The sequence below is a fragment of the Microtus pennsylvanicus genome, chromosome 15 (genome assembly GCF_037038515.1).
Source record: "Microtus pennsylvanicus isolate mMicPen1 chromosome 15, mMicPen1.hap1, whole genome shotgun sequence".
NCBI classification, from domain to species: Eukaryota; Metazoa; Chordata; class Mammalia; order Rodentia; family Cricetidae; genus Microtus; species Microtus pennsylvanicus.
Window position 1 is genome coordinate 71311079 of NC_134593.1, and position 17325 is coordinate 71328403.

At 44.7% G+C, this 17325-nt stretch overlaps 1 protein-coding gene across 3 annotated transcripts in view; it reads left to right on the forward strand.

Moving 5' to 3' along the window:
* Clybl (citramalyl-CoA lyase) overlaps nt 1-17325 on the forward strand; it is a 220075-nt gene that overhangs the window by 129500 nt on the left and 73250 nt on the right. The window lies entirely within an intron of this gene.

Genomic DNA, 17325 nt, shown 5'->3' on the forward strand with positions numbered 1-17325 from the left:
AAAACAAAACTGGTTTTAATTTTAAAACTTATAAGACAGGTTCTAACTATTTCCCAAGCTGACTTCAAACTTGCAATCCTTCTGCCTCAGCTCCCCAAGCCCCGGGATTACAAGAATTGCAACACCAGACCAGGCATAGAGGTTTCTTACCTGGTAGTTGAATAGTAGATACTTTTGGTTTGTTTATTTTTATTTTTTTTAATATGTGTTTTGCCTGCATGTTTGTCTGCACCATGTGCATGCAGTATCCACAGAGACCAGAAGAGGGCATCAGATCTTTTGGAACTTATTAGCCACCATGTGGGTGCTGGGAACTTAACCCAGGACCTGAGCCACCTCTCCAGCTGAACTTTCTATGTATGTATGTATGTATGTATTTATTTATTTATTTTGAGACAGGTTTTTTCTATGTTGCCCTGGCTGTCCTGGAACCCACTCTGTAGACCAGGCTGGCTTCAGAAATCTACCTGCCTCTGCTTCCCAAATCCTGGGATTAAAGGCATGCGCCACCACAGTCGGCTTATTTTCAAGATTTTAAGTAATGGCAGGGCAGTGGTGGCGCACGCCTTTGATCCCAGCACTTGGGAGGCAGAGGCAGGCGGTTCTCTGTGAGTTCGAGGCCAGCCTGGTCTACAAGGGCTAGTTCCAGAACAGGCACCAAAGCTACAGAGAAACACTGTCTGGAAAACCAAAAAAAAAAAAAAAAAGATTTTAAGTAATGAACTTGCATTTGTTTAATAATTAGGTAAAATATGTAAATCTGTATAATAATAATTTATGTATGCATGCAAATGCTTTGGTTAAAAACATGCTTTCTCCACCCTTTGTTTACCCATTGAGTCCCTAGGCCATCTGGACTCCTGCTGTCTGGGTAGCTTCTTACTCCCCTGATCTGAAGGAGCCTGTCTGAACTGTACTGCTTTCCAGAATAATTACTTTCCTTGAAGAGTCTAGCAAACAAATATTTGCCTTAATTAAAAAAAAAAGAGTTAATTTCCCATATCTTCTTAATGATGAAATCCAAACTTCCCAAGTCTTTAGAAAAAGATTAGAATAAACATGTAGAATCTAAAGCGTCTACTCAATGTCTTTGGTGTATAATTAATACAATTAATCTTTCTCCTAGAGATTCAAGTAAATAGTCTAGACTTTTTTTTAAAAAGGCTATAATGTGATTCCAGTATACTCCTCCCAAAACTCACGAAGTGTGCGCTCAGATAAGATACCAGGTTGTAATTCCAGTCCTGTGTAACCTCAGGCAATTCTCTGTACTTCTTTGCCTCAATTTCTTATCTGACCCACGGAGATGACAAAATCTCCTTTTGTCAGGGCTGGGGATTATTATGGGAGAAAAGCAGATAAAGTACCTGCAAGTAGCTTGATTTCCTACAGGAAATGGGTCAGATAAGGCCTGTAGCAATTGCGATAGGGGAGGGATGTTTATTTCAGCAGAGCAGCCCAGTAGCCCCCGGAAGCCTGGATAAAGTTCCAGTTATATTTCTTCTCCAGTCTTGAGGCTGTCCTCTGAGACCTGCCTGAGGATCTTTTCTGTCCCTCTCAGGAAAGTATGTCTCCTTCCTGCCTTACATCTGCTTGTGTATCTGTGCGCTCAGCCATTGTCTGCCTAGATAGCAACAGTTGAGCTACCAGTTAGAAACCTGAGGGGGTGAGCAAGCCACAGTTGCCATCTTGACTCCCATGTTCATGCAGGGTGCATTTATATTTTTTGTATAAACGTGTGCATGCGTGTGTGTGTGTGTGTGTGTGTGTGTGTGTGTGTGTGTGTGTGTGTGTGTGTGATGTGATGTGTGGGTATGTTTGCTATTTGAGACAAGATCTCACTATGTAACCCTGGGTGTCCTGGAACTTATACTGGCCAGGCTGGCCTCAAACTCACAGACCCATGCTGGGGTTGAAGGCATGTGCTTTTATGCCCAGCTTCATGCATGCTTGCTTGTGCACATGTGTGTTGATACCAGACATCAAACCTTGAGTGTCCTTCCTCAGGTCCGCTCCTCCTGGTTTTCTGAGACAGTTTCTTGGCTAGCAAACAAAGAGAGGCTGGCTGGTAAGGTAGTCCCAGGGATCTGCCCATCTCTGTCTCCTTGTGGGACTCAACAGAGGCCTGAGTCTCTGTAGTTTACCCTGAGGCAATACCTGGTTCCAAGAAAGATCACAAACTGAGACTATCTAGGCACCACCCAGGAACAGGTCATCCAAAGGAAATTCCGCACGTTCCAATCATTGTAGACAGGATCACCTGCCTGCACACACCCACCGCTTTTCACCAGGACATCCCTGGATAAATGTCAGCCAGTCGGGGTCCTGAACCTTAGAAATCCCTCACCCCTACCTTTGCTAATATAAAAACCCAACCCCAACTGAGCTCGGGGGTTCTCTGATCTTGCCATGTTAGACATATGGAGGGTCTTAGTTCATGAACTTGTGTAAGAATAAAGGATCTTTGCTTTTACATACAGGACTTGGTCTCCTAGTTGGTTTGGTTTTGGGGGGGACTCCGTGATCTGGGCGTAACATCCTCAGTGCCGTGATTACAAACCTGTCACCACACTCTGCTTTTCACAAGAGTGCTGGTGAAAGGGTTTGCAACCAAAGAGTATCTTTGAGATGTGGGCCAAGAGATACTGAAAAAAAAATCACATCCCACAACAGACCTCATCCAAGAGATTTATTGGGGAGCGGGAGGGGTGCAAAATGGCTTCCTCTACGCAGGATAGAGACGGCTAAAGACCAGGTCATGATGGCAGGCTGTATTGGGGTATGGAGCGTGCACAGAGGGGAACACAGCTAGGGAGAAGGTGGAAAGTGTGGTATTGGTCTTTAATGAAGGTGGGGCTGTTGTGGCTGAGTCACTGAAGGCAGGGTGAAGGTGGATATGGGTGTGTAGGGGAGGAGCACTGACTCTGGAATGTGGGTGGTTCTTAGTTGACTGACAGCTGGGGTTTAAAGCCAGATCCTCAGGCTTGTGGATGACTGAGATAACACCTGGTGGTGTCTTTATTTGGACACTCCGTTCTCTCATTAAAGTTGAATAGTGCATTGATTGCTAGCCGTAGTTTTTCACACGTGGAGTTTAAGAGTAAACTAGAGCTCCCTTTAAAAAGCCACAGAAACCCAAGTTGGTGGTGTTGCAAACCTTTAATACCAGGAGGCAGAGGCAAGTGGATCTCTTGAGTTGGAGGCCAGCCTAGTCTACAGTGTGAGTTCCAGGATGACTTGGGCTACACACAGAGAAACCCTGTCTTGAAAAAAATCAGAAAACAAAACAAAAAAAACCATAGAAAGGCCTGGCGAGCCAGCACAGGTTTGGATATTGTTTGTTTTGTTGTTAAAATTCTTTCTAGATGTGATGGTTAGATCGGTCAGCTTGACCGGACTAGAGCCAGTTTGGAAATGAGTTTCTGGGTCTGACTGTGGAGGGTCATGGGGAGCGTGGAAGCCTCACCCACTGTGGGTGTAACTGACCGGCATCCTGGACCTCATAAAAAGTAGAATGTGAGTGGACTACTCCTATATCGTCCATTGCCGCTGTGGCTGCCGTGTCCGCCCATTTTAGCGCCCCGTTACCTTGTTCTCCACTGATGGCGTGTACCTCAACTTTCCTTTCGTATCTGTTGTCAACCTACTTTGTCACAGACACAGCAAAAGCACAAAAGGGGTTCTAGCTCCGCCTCGTGCACGGCACTTCACTGCTAGCGTCTCAGGGTTGCTTTGGATTCTGGTTCCATCATCTGACACTCAAATCATCTACGCGTTTGACAAGCGAGCCGTATGAAGATCTGACAAGTTTGCTGTGGAGCTGTTAAAGAGGTTAGAGCCAAGTGCTGCACGAGCCGTCACCGGGAGCCTCTGTTTGAGTTTGTTTAACCAATATTTAAGCGGTGCTGACACGATACCAGACACTGTCAATTGCACGACAGCTCAAAGAGGCGCCGCACTCACATTCCTGTTACAGACAGGGAAACTGAGGTATCCTGAGGGCCGTGCTCACGATTTATCCCGAGGATATTGTTATCCAGTCATCTGAATCCAAAAACCCAGTCTCTTCATGAAGCTGTTAGATTTTTGTCAAATCCGTTATCAGAATGAAGGTACATTCCCGATAGACCTCGCTAAACATACTCTGTGTACTTGTCCGTCACCCCCAAACTGAAGGCAGGTGGATAAGACTTGGATTTTGTTTGTTTATCTAGCAGTGTTAGAATCAAATCTAGGGCTTCATACGTGCAGGGCTTTCTGCCAACTATATTTTTCTGCCTTGTTTTCCCCCCCTCTCTGTCTCTGTCTCTCTTTCTCTTTCTCTCTCTCTCAGGCCAACAAGCAAGCAAAGTTCCTGCTGCAGGGTGAGAGGGTACCAGAAATGGGTTGCCAGACACTTGTTTTGAGTTGGAGTATCACTATGTAGCCTCAACGGCTTGGAACTCTATGGAGACCAGGCTAGGCTCCAACTCACAGAGGTCTGCATGTTCCGTCTACATCCTGAATGTTGGAATTTAAGGAGTGTGCCACCACTGAATCTGAAGTTATTTCTTAATCATTTTTCTTATTTGAATATTTTTCTTCTTGGTGGAAAGAATAGAGTTTATTTCTAGGTAGGATTTCATGTCGCCCAGGCTAGTCTGACAATAATCTTAAACTCCTGACCCTGCTGCTATCCCTACAGACGTGCGCCTCCATGTACAGCTGAGCTCCCATTTTTAGTGAATTTATTTCTAAGAAAATCTGTATTAAAGCTTTATTTCTGATGATCTGGTTACAGTTTTGCCATGCTGAACTATGAAATAATTCATCTTCTTGAGCATTATTGACATGTAAACATATCATTTTGCATCTCATTTATTATTTATTTATTTGTTTATTTATTTATTTATTTATTTATTTATTTATTTATTTATTTATTCGTTTTGCTAGTCGACTGACTACTTCACTTGCCTGGTTCTCCACAGAGTGTGCTGATCCTGAAAACAATAGGAGTTTCCAGAGATAAGCATTTGAGTGTGGACTGCCTCTCAGCAGACCCTAATCCTGCCCTGCTAATCCAATTTGTGCTTAAGTAGCTCCTTCATGTTAAGAATGGTGCCACCAGTCCAGGCTCACTCACCTTCTCACGTGTGGGTGACGACGGAAAAGCCCTCGCTCTGGCTCTGTCTCCCTCTCTCCTTACTGCAGAAGGAAATGTAGGGATGTCTAAGCCACTGTTTGACAGCCGCAGTACCAAGTACCAGTGAACAGAACTCTGGGGAATCGTCATGGTACTGTGTGAGGCTGAGAAGACTTGAGCGGTTGAGCAGAGGACTAGAGTCACAACACCGAGCTACTGTTCACTAAGCAGTGATTTAAACAGTCATTTAGATTTATTTAGTATTTACATTTAATTATTTAAATGTATGAAAATTTTCAACCGGGCACTGTGACAGACAGGAATGACATGGTTATGTGATCCCTGTCTTGGAGGAGTGATACAGGCAAAGATTAAATAGTTGTCATCCAAAATTCTCATCTATAGGAACAAGGTCAGAGAGATAGATAGATAGATAGATAGATAGATAGATAGATAGATAGATAGATAGATAGATAGATAGAGGGGAATGCAGCCTCCAGGATCATGGCAGGGCTGAGCTGGAGGCTCCAACTGAATGGTCTCTGCCTTGAAAAGCAAGTGTGGTGATACAATCCAATATTAATCAGTTCTACCTTCTAATCACCTATTAGGACTTCAGCAGCCCTTGGAAAACACATCACCAGGCTACTGTTTCAGGTTTTTGTGTGTCTGTCTGGGGTAATAGGGCACCCTGGAGGCCTAAAGCAGGTTGGACATTAAGAGGTCAGGAACTGTGAGACAACACTTCGTATCTGTGTACCCATACTGAGTTCTTCAGAGTTTCTCTTTCCCAAACAGGAATTAACACAGAGGTTCCTCCAATACTCGGTGGGTAGCCCCAGAGTCAACCCATTTGCCAATGTGATTGCTTGTCGTGAGCTATCCCATGTCAGCCAAGGTCACACTGGCTTTTGGTTCCTGCCTTGGCTGATAGTGACCTCCCCGCCATGATGACTGCACCTTCTGACCGTGAAACAAATAAATCCTATAGCGGTATATTATTTGTGTCTTAATAAATAAAGCGTGCCTGAAGGTCAGTGCAAAGCAGCCACACTAGTCAGCCATACAGGCCAGCCAGTGGTTGCACACACCTTAAATCCCAGCATTAGAGAGGAATATAAGGTGGGACGAGACAGGAACTGGTTTCTCTTTCTGTCTGAAGATTTCATAGATTTTCTAGTGGCTTGGCTGCTTTGCTTTTCTGTTTTTCAGGCGGGACCCCATGTCTGTCTCTGGGTTTTCATTATTTGTGCTACAAAAGTGAATCCCTCCTTCCTTAAATGATTTTGTCAAGTGTAGTGGTTACTTGTGTTGCTGTGGCAGTTTACAGAAGGAAGGGTTTGCTTGGGTGAGGAAGAAGCATGTCAGCTAGCAATAGGCACAAAGTAGAGACAACAAACTAGAACTGGTCCCCTTCCATCTTTAAACTCTCAAAGCCCACCCCAGCGAGGCCATACCTTCTTATCCCCCTCTTCAGCCACCAACTGGGGACCAACCAATGGCCAACCAAGGTCATTGTCTTATTGTTACCCTGATAGTTGACAGGTTCTAAGATCACCCTGTGCTCAAATACATGAACCTGTGGGGGACATAGTCCTTCAAACCATCACATCAAGTATTTCTTCCTATGAGTAAGAAAACTAGCCAGTGAAGGGTGGAGGGTGGTGTGGTGGCAGAGGCAGGCGGAGCTCTGTGAGTTTGAGGCTAGTCTGTGTCAGGGCCCATACGCCCCAACATAGAATTTGTATGAAACATGGGCCCACAAGCCTGGTCTACAAGGTGAATTCCAGGACAACCAGGGCTGCACAAAGAAACCTTGTCTCGAGAAAACAATAAGTAAATAAATAAGATAAAAGAAACAAAGGAAATAAAAAGGAAACTAATAACCTACTCTGAGAAATATAAATATGCTTTTCTGTTGCTCTTTTGTTTCTGTTTTCCTTTTGTAGTTCTGGGGATGAACCTGGGGACTCCTCATGTTGGTCAAGTGCCCTACCATTGAGCTACGAGTCCAGCCAACACAGATCTTATTTTTTTGAGACAGGGTCTCACTATGTAGCTCTGGTTGTCCTAGAATGCCAGCAATGTAGACCAGGCTGGCCTTGAACTTGCAGAGATCTGCCTGCTCCTGCCTCCCAAGTGCTGGAATTAAAGGTGTGCACCACTACACTTGGCACATATACCAATTAAAGCCAGTTAATTCTTGGGCTGGAGAGAGGCTCAGTGGCTAAGAATACTTGTTGCTCTTACAGAGGACACAGTTTCAGTTCCCAGCATCAACAGGGTGGCTCACAGCTGCCTGTAACTCTGGTCACATTCTCCTGTATGCACAGCTTGCACATAAGGTCACACAGGCTCACATATATACACATGAATAAATCGTTTGTTCCTGGTGGCTCAGCCCCAAAATAATCACTCAGAAACTTTATTATTTGCAATACTGTTTGGCCAATAGCTTAAGCATGGGCTAACTTATATCTTAAATTAACCCATTTCTATTAATCTGTATATTGCCACATGGCTGTGGTTTACTGGCAAGGTTCCCTCTCCAGCGAGGCTACACGGCATCTCCTGACTCTGCCTTCTTTCTCCCAGCATTCAGTTTAGTTCCCCCTCCCCCGCCTAGCTCTGTTCTGTCCTGCTATAGGCCCAAAGCAGTTTTTGTATTCATTAACCAATAAAAGCAACGCATAGACAGAAGGGTTTCCCACACCAATAAACAAATATTTTAAATAAAACAATTCTTGAGTTCCTCTATAATGCTTTTCATTGCCAGACAGACCCTTTTCCACCCTAAGCATTTGTATTCAGTCTCACTGATCCTTCCTTTCTTACACACACACACACACACACACACACACACACACACACACACACACACACTCTGTCCAAGCACATGGATCCATTTGGCTATATTTTAGATTCTTGAGCATTGTCAGTTTTGCTGGAATAAATGAGAGTGGCTAGGTGTGTTCTCCCCACAGGGAGAAAGCAGGAGGATGTGTTTGAGTCATTAAATGTGCAAAGGGGCACAGAGAGCCAGTTCCTCTTCAATAGGGGTGTGGATTAGGATGGGAAGGCCCACTCCCAGGTGCCTTGCATTTATTAAAAGATTTAAGAGCTTTGGAGATTTCTTCAGTAGCAATTGGGGTATCTGGGAGTCTTTTCAGAACAGTATGGAAAGCTGAACTGTGCTCAGGAACTCGGCAAGGTCTTTTTGATCCTTAAAGGTTCTGAAATAAAAACCTATGCAGGTTTTTATGCAAGCAGTCAAGTGTTTCCAGTCATTCATTAATCCCCTCATACCCTTAAATAATCTTGCCTCCGAGGAATAATAGTGAAAAACAACAAAACCAAACAATCCTATTTCCCTCCTGCTCTGTTTTGTTACTAAGTCCTAGTGTCTCTCTTAGTGAGCTCAACAGTCTCTCCACAAAGAGATGAAGCCCTTAAATAGTTTGTTGTTCTTCTCCTGCAATTCCTAGGAATCCAACTCAGACTGGTGATGACCCACAATCTCATGCTTCTGACTTGGAAGCCAATGAAGTACATCTCTGAGTTTTAGCTAAAAATTAAGATTGAAAAGGAACTGGGGACATGGCTCAATTTGCAAGGTGATTTTGAAACCAGGTTGTTGCATGGAGAGCCAGGTTGCTTGTTTGTCCTGGCTCCCAGCTAGCTTAGCCCCAAAATAACCACACAGAAACTGTATTAATTAAAACACTGTTTGGCTCATTAGATCTAGCTTCTTATTGGCTAACTCTTATATTAATTTAAACCATTTCTATTAATCTGTGTATTGCCACATGGCAGTGGTTTACTGGGTAAAATTCCCAGTATCTGTCTCCGGCGGATCCATGGCATTTCCCTGACTCTTCTTTTCCTCCTCTCAGCATTCTGTTTAGTTTTCTCCGCCTACCTAAGTTCTGCCCTATCAACAGGCTAAGGCAGTTTCTTTATTCATTAATGCTAATCACAGCACACAGAGGGGACTCCCACATCAGCAGGTAGCCTTGAGTTCCACCCCACATTAGAAGGAGGAGGAGGGAGAGCAAGACAAGCAGGGTGAACAGGAAGAGAGGGCACCTAGGACTGGATGGGCAGCCTGAGCACAAGCCCCAGTCCTGGAGAGGAAGAGTCAGGAGGGCACCTGGGGCTTGATGGCAAGCCTGGTTAGCCAAAGAGCTCTAGAGTGAGACCCCATCACAAAACCCAAGGTGAAAACGGCTGAGAAAGACACCTGATGTCAACCCGTGACCTCCACATGCATGTGCCCACACACACTAGTTAAAGCCATTGCTTTTTACTCCTTTTTACCATGAGATAAGGATAGCATGATTTACACAAAGTAGACCCTAGATATTTGTTTAGTTCACTAATTTAATTTTAATTTAATTCAGTTAACTTATTTTTATATGTATAGGTCTCTCTCTCTCTTTTTCGAGACATGGTTTCTCTGTAGGTCTGGAGCCTGTCCTGGAACTTGCTCTGTAGACCAGGCTGGCCTCCAACTCACAGAGATCCATCTGCCTCTGCCTCCTGAGTGCTGGAACTAAAGGCATAAGCCACCACTGTCCTGCACATATAGGTCTTTTGCCTTCATGTGTGTTTGTACATCACTTGTATTTCTGGTACCCATGGATGCCAGAAGAGGATGTTGAATCCTCTAGAGCTGGAGTTACAGGTGGTTGTGAGCTGCCCTGTTGGTGCTGGGAACTGAACCTGGATCCTCTGGAAGAGCAACCAGCACTCTTACCTGCTGAACCGTCTCTCCAGCCCTATGGTTTGACATAATAGGGTGAGGAAAATGCTTTCTTTGGTAAAAGAAATCAGGAGTATTTTGTCAAGGGCAAGTGCCAAGACAATGATCGATCCAAAGGAAGCCTGTCTTTTTACTAAAGATCTGTCCTGCTGGTTCTTTCAAATCATGTGATGCAATTGTGTTTACTATTTAGTGATCTTAACTTCTAGAAGACAGTAACTGGGTCCGTGGGGCCACAGTCATTTCTGTTCAAAGAATTCAGTATATTCTTGAATGAGTTATTGATTAGGCACAAAGGTCATTCCAAAAGGAGAAAGATGAGTCAGAGAACTGACTTGATAGAATGGGTTCCTTCCTTCCTTCCTTCCTTCCTTCCTTCCTTCCTTCCTTCCTTCCTTCCTTCCATCCTTTTTTGTTTGTTTGTTTGTTTGTTTTTGAGACAGGGTCTCTCTGTGTAGCCTGGTTGTTCTGAATCTATGTAGACCAGGCTGGCTTTGAACTAACAGAGATCTGTAGGAGGAAGTTTCTGTCTTGCAAACCACTTCACAAATAACCGACATGGAGACTTAACATTAATTGTAAATGCTCAGTCTATAGCTCAGGCTTGTTACTACCTAACTCTTACATTTACATTAACCCATATTTCTTATCTACCCTCTACAACATGGCTCATGGCTTGTTACCTCATTTTCTACACATCCTGCTTACTGGGCATCTGGCTGGTGTCTCCTGACTCAGTCCCATCATTCTCTGTGCCCTGAAATTCCTATCGGCCAATCAGCTTTTTAGTAAGCTAATTCATGTGGCAAATCTTTAGAGTATACAAAAGGATTATTCCACAGCAGAGATCCACCCGTCTCTGCCTCTGGAGTACTGGGATTAGAGATTTGCATCATTACTACTGGAGAGAATGGGTTTCTTAAAGATACCTCAGGTTTCTCCACTAAGGGTAATTGCTCAGTGCCTCACTGGGTAGAAAGAGGAAGCTACCTTTTGAATACTGATAGGCCTCTCACTCCTCATTTCATCCTCTTGGTCCAATCCCCGCTGCACTGTGATAGAAGTCTGCAGGAAATGGGTGTGATGTCGAGAGCATCTCTTTTCTGGAACTGTGCATACTTAGATGCTTCAGAAGCTACAAAGAAAAGGATCAAGGCCAGTCAATAGGGAATACCTTTTCCCCAGTCAAAGCTGGGGTAGATACGAAAGACCCCAACTTGGTGTCAATTTGAGTGGCTCGGGGATTGATTAGTCATTAGTCTTCAACTTTGAGACTCGGGAGAGTTCCAAACACTACCACATCCCCTTTCTGGAGTGAGCTGGAGGGCGGTGGTCCCTTTACCCAGACCCAAGCCCAAGCTGAAGGCAGTTCCCCAGGTCTCCTAGCGTTCTGGAGCTGACCGTGGTGCTGAAGGTTGTTGGAGGGTGATTCCCGAGAACCAGCTAGTACTGTTGGCTAGCATAGTTTCTAAGTGTTGTGCATATCAGCTCACGCCATTCTCCCAGAAGCTCTTATCATTCTCAGTGACAGGCAGGCGTAGGAGAACACAGAGAGGTTCACAAACTTGATCAAGGTAACACAGCTAACGAGTCTCCAGGAAGTCCCCACCCCAGAACATACTGTTATTAACAGAGCCATGCAGAGCTTTGAATTTTTACTTACTTACATGTCCTAATACAGTGGACTGGTATTCTCATCTCAGACAGCCAGGATGGTGGCTGTGGGCTGAACAGAAGTGAACACTGGTTGGTTAGGGCTGAGGATGTGGATCAGTAACTGTGTGTTTAACATACATAAAGCACTGCCTTTGGTCCCTACTATTGCACAAAACCAGGATGGTACATGCTTGTAATCCCATCGCTGGGTCACTGGTAAATTAGTGTCATCCTTGGTCTCCCGGGAGAGCAAGTTGGAGACCAGCTTTGGGCTACATGGGACCCTGTCTTTAAAAAAAGAAGTTAGACAAGCTACAATCCTACAGCCCCATGCATCTGTAATGGCTTATTCAGTGTCTACCAGAAGGAAAGTATTCCTTCTAGTCTTTTGGCTTTGTAAAGAGAATTCCTTTGTGTTCCCATGATTTGCCAGAGTGTCTCCTACCTAGAAGTTACACAGCAAATATCTGGTAAATAAGTAAGTTTTGTGTGATCAACGTATCAACGTATTTTCATTATTATTCATGTATGGGCTAATCCAATGTCAACAGAAGCACCGTCTTGTGAAGACCGTGGTCCCATTTGTATTGTGTGTTTTCATGCCTGGTTAGCGATTTACATGCGTTTAAAGTGCGTATTGTTTGTTTCTGAGGCAGAGTCTCATTGTGTGACACTGGAACTTGCTTCATAGACCAGGCTGGCTGTGAACTCACAGAGATCTGGAATTAAAGGCATGTACCACCTCATCTTCATTTCTCACAAATGCGTTTATAAAGACCAAATGAAAGAGAACTAAAGTAACAGTTTGGGCTGTTCAAAGACTTGAGCAGGAACATGTGTAAGACCAAATTTTTGTTTTATGTTTGGTTTAGGATCTTTTGCATACTTTAGATCTGAGATCATGTGTTTTAGGAACACATTGTTCCCGAAATGTCGGCTCTGATGACGTTAGAATAACTTGATATACGGACATTCTGTGGTAACAGAGCATGCGGTAGCGATTACATTGTATTCCAATAAAGTCTCCCATTTCAGAGTTGTGTTTATTGCCTCTTTGCTGTTTGGTTTTAATTAAACAAATTTTGTGTTGCATTATATTGCCACATGAACGATTCTCCCATATCTGCCATCTTAACCCACTTCTAGTGTGTATGTGTGTGAGTGTGTGTTTTGAAACAAGGCTCCAGCAGCTGAGCTCTTGGAGGCCTGGGCCTATTTTGACAGCTCCCCTTAGCCTGCGTCACCAGGAGTGATCACTGCCAATATGTGTCACATGGTTTGGTGGACATGTGTGTCGTGCCTGTGCGACTCGCAAACACCCATACATTAGTCCAATAATAATTGGGTTTCTGTGCAACTGGAACCCAGTGCTACCAAGCTGCCAGCCTTTCCTTTTGGCCACCAGTGCGAGGCAGGAAAATTATAGTCTAACTGTCTTCCTGTTTATTGATAAACAAAGTGGCCGGCCCAGCAACGGAGCCTGATTAGCAGTTTGCACCCTGTCTGAAAGGGTAAACAGAGCCCTACTGTTTTCTGGGTTCCACTGCCATTTGCATCTTTGCAAGGTTGGACCGCCCCGAGATTCACGCTCGGCTTCCCTGTGCTAAGTCCTCTTTGAATCATGGCATGTCAGCATCCTTATTTCGCCCTCCCTCACATTGAGTGGGTACTTGCTAGCGTTCCCCTCCCCCTCCCCCGTCTGGCTTGTCACACACCTTCCCCATGTCACCTGTCTGAAGGGGGAGGGGAGGAAGGGTCAAACTTGAGAGGAAATATATCTGTTTCATTGTGCCTAAATTTGACATTTCTGTGAGGAGCTTTCATGTCCAATGCATTAAAAAAAAAAAAAAAAAGACTAACAGACAAAAAGGAATCTGTAAGCCTTGTCTTTGGCCCTCAGGTCTTCCCCCTCAGTCATCCTCCCTCACCAACTCTCCAAACTGCCCTCCTGGTTTGTAAAGTAGAACGTGGCATTCGCCTTCTGCCTGAGTTGGGTGCGGTGTTTATTCTGAAATGTATCCTAAGCTAATTAGATTCTTAAACTAAACGGTAACAGACCAAATAAGCTGACTCCCTCTGTAATTATTTTCAAATGAAAGAGATGAAGATCATTTTAACTTGAATTTGCATAATGTAGAAGGTCGCATAAATACGGGTAAACATGCATTAATCTGTTAAACAAACTTTCCCCATAATCCTTGCCGCATGTAAACAACATTTGTTCTGCCTTAGAGATACTGCGTGATTGGACTCATGAGACCCAGTTATCCCACTGAACGGTTTCCCTTTATAACTTCAAAAGAAATGTTATATATTTATTGGAGGCTGTAGGGTGTTAAGTGTAGTTAGGCATAAATTGTACCTCAGCTATTTCCCTAATGCCAGTGGGGATTAAATTAGACTTTTATGGCAGTTGTAGAAGTCTATTTGGTAGTTAACACGTGGGATTTTTAAATCCTGGAAAACATAATCCTATTATAAAACAGGCAGCTGAATTAACATTACCCGGGAAGAGACTCTTCATGGATTAGCAGGGTTTTTGTTTTGTTTTTTAAAATAATAACAAAGAAAAACATCAAATTCTATGGGGGATATTGCATGCTTTTCTCAACAGTAAGAAAAATGAAGTGGAGAAAGGAAGGGAGATAAATGGCTGTGTTTGCCATGACTCTGAGGCCAGTGCTCTCTTGGTGGGGGCGGGCACTGGGGGCTGAGAAGTGAGCTATGACTACAGTCTTATCTGTTCCTGGGACTGGGCTGTTGGGGATGGGGCCTTGCAGACAGATGTGCCTGCACCCCACTCCCAGTGGCAGCATTGTTACTGTCAGCAATTCCTTACTGTCTGTCTGCGTTGGTCAGCTTGAGCCAAACAGTCACAGAAATGCATACCACAGGGTGAACAGAAGGTCTGTTTGCAGTGAAGTTAGTAATGCTTTTTCTTTGATCAGCCCCTGTTAAATCTGAGATTTGCTCAACAAAAACTAGTTCCACAATTTTGAGCCAAATGTGAAGCAAGTTTTAATTAAATACCAGCCAGGATGATGGACTCTGGCCAGGCCCACTCCTGGGTTCCCAGGAAATGGTGACGAGTCATTTTGCAGAGGCTTAAAAAGGCAAAACCCACAAGGCCTTTGTATTTCCATCAAATCCAATCTGGGGCAAGCACACATCCTGACGTATTTCCTGCCTACCTACCTCCTGCCCGCATCCAGTCAAAAACTTCCGGTGCAAACAAACTTGTTTAGGGGAGCAAAAACATTTGGCTTGTTACTTCCCAAGAACACAGCCCCCAGCATTGCAGGAGGACATCTGCCCTTGGGAAGATGGGGACTGTAAGCCCATCTGAGGGTTAATTTACACCCCCAGAATCAGGACTTTAGAGATAAAAAGACGTATGATATTAATGTAATTTTAAAACTTGAATTCTGAGTTTTCTTTTCTTATTCTAACATTGATTTTGGGTGCTGGGGGCATGTGCACGTCATGGTGTGCTTACATAAGTCAGAGAACAACTTGTCAACTGCTTCTCTCCTGCTATGTGGGTTCCAGGGGTCGAACTGAGGTTGTCATGCTTGACAGCAAGGACACGTAACATCTTACCAGAATAACTACTGCATGAAAATGGGGCTCCTCACCCAAATATGTGTGCAAAAACATGTGACTTAGCATAGACATATACACACAATGTACACAGAGAGGCCTGCTGGTGTATGGGTGGCTGTTCATCTTCGGAACTGGCTTTCCTATGCCTCTGAGGGTTATTATTAGAGCTTTCAAGACTTGCCAGTTTTCGTTTGCACGGGTATCTTCCTAGTGGATAATCACACCGGCATCAATCACTGGCATTATCATTGTGCTAGATAATTGTGTGGGCATCAGTCAATCACATGTGTAGCTTACAAGTTCTTGCGTGGGCATCAGCCTCACCGCCGAGGAAGCAGGGAAGATAATCATAGGGGGTCAATCATACAGGTATCGAGGAAGATAACCCTTTGCATAGCCAGCGCATGGTCCAGGGTGGCTAATCAGCCATTATATCAACACCCCCGTTTTCTGGTGCAGGTTTATGTGTTTGCTTATGTGGAAGACATAGCCAAGGTATGCTACCCAAGGTGCTAGAAACACCCAGCTGAGAGTCTTTGGGTTTAAGTCATCGGCTTCTGCTAAAACACCCCTGGAAAGAATATGAATGGATAGAGAAGTTTGGTTTCTGTCATAATTAGGGTTTTATTGCTATGATCACATTCAGTTGGGGCTGGCTTGTAGTTAGAGGTTTAGTCTGTTTTCATGGTGGGGAGAATGGTGGCAGGCAGGCAGGTAGCTGAGAGTTTACATTAGGATCAGCGGGCAGCAGGAAGAGAGAGGTGACATTGGACCTGGCTTGAGCATTTAAAATCTCACCCACACCCAGTGACATACTTTTGCCCAACTTGGCCATACTTCTTAGTAGTACCCACTCCCTTGGAGCCTCTGGGACCCTGTTTTCATTCAAACTGCCACAATCTCTTAGCTGGTTTTTTTTTTTTTGACAGACTCTTGCATATCTCAGTCTGTTGTCAAAATCACTATGTAACAGATAGTTTTCCGTACTGAGATTGCAGGGATCTCTAATGCTGAGGATAAAACATGCGGCTCTGTACACGTCAGGTAAGCACCCTAGCAACGGGTTCCATATCCAGAACGCATTTTTGTTTTCTGAGCTAGGATCTTGCTAGGTAGCTCTGGCTGGCCTGGAACTCACACAGATCTGACTGCCTTTGTCTCCTGGGGGCTGGGATTAAAGGCCTGCACCACTATAACCATCCCTGAGCTTGATCTAATATGCAGCCCTGGGTGGCCTGGGACTCTCCTTACAGACCAGGTTGGCTTTGAACTCATAGAGATCTCCCAGATGCTGGGATTACAGGACAGGCTATCATGTCCGCTCTTCTGTGATGCCTGGGTGTTAAAACCCAATGAGTACTATTCAAGTACTTTCTTAATGGGGCTACAGCCTCAGCCCTGATTCTGGGACCCAGGACAGCCAATCAGTGCACTGCATTCCATGAGCCGGAGCAATTAGCTCAGCCATATGACATAAGCCAAGCAGAGGAAATTTCAAGTCTTCTAATGATGTCACCTGAGAGATGGGTCCTTGTGATCCTGCAGTCATTCGTTCCCTGGCCTGCTGGTATTCCTCGAACAGGGAATTCCTTGGCAGGGATTGGTGCTGGGCCTTGGGAATATTCACCTGAACCAATGAAGTTCCTTTAGGCTTAATCCAGCCAGGATTATTTTCTTGCCACCTTGTTGAGACAGAGCCCAAATATGGGCACGATATGGCCCAGTGAGCTAGCTCAGAGGGTAAGGTACCTGGCACCAAGCCGGACAACTTGACTTCCTTCCCTAGAACCCACATGGTGAAGAGACCTGCCCCTTCATCATGTATGAGTTGTTCTCTGAACTCTGCACACGTGCTGTGGCATGCCCATGCTTACACGCAAGTTCTCGCACACGGAAATAAAATATAACTGTTTTTAAAAAAGAATGTTGGGCCCAGTGGGAGTAACTGCTTTGAGGAATAAGGGAGGAAGGGGAGGGCGTAAGGGGAGCCAGACTTTGGGATCAGTCACCCCCACTCTCAGGTGAGGCCTGGTCAGTAGCCCCAGTTCATCCCCATTGGTCGATGCTGGCCTTTCAGAGTCTGAGCTCACACTATATCTCTGTGGGGAGGGTACGTTGAGACAAGGATTCTCTGTGTAACAGCTCTGGCTGTTCTGGAACTTGCTTTGCAGACCAGGCTGGC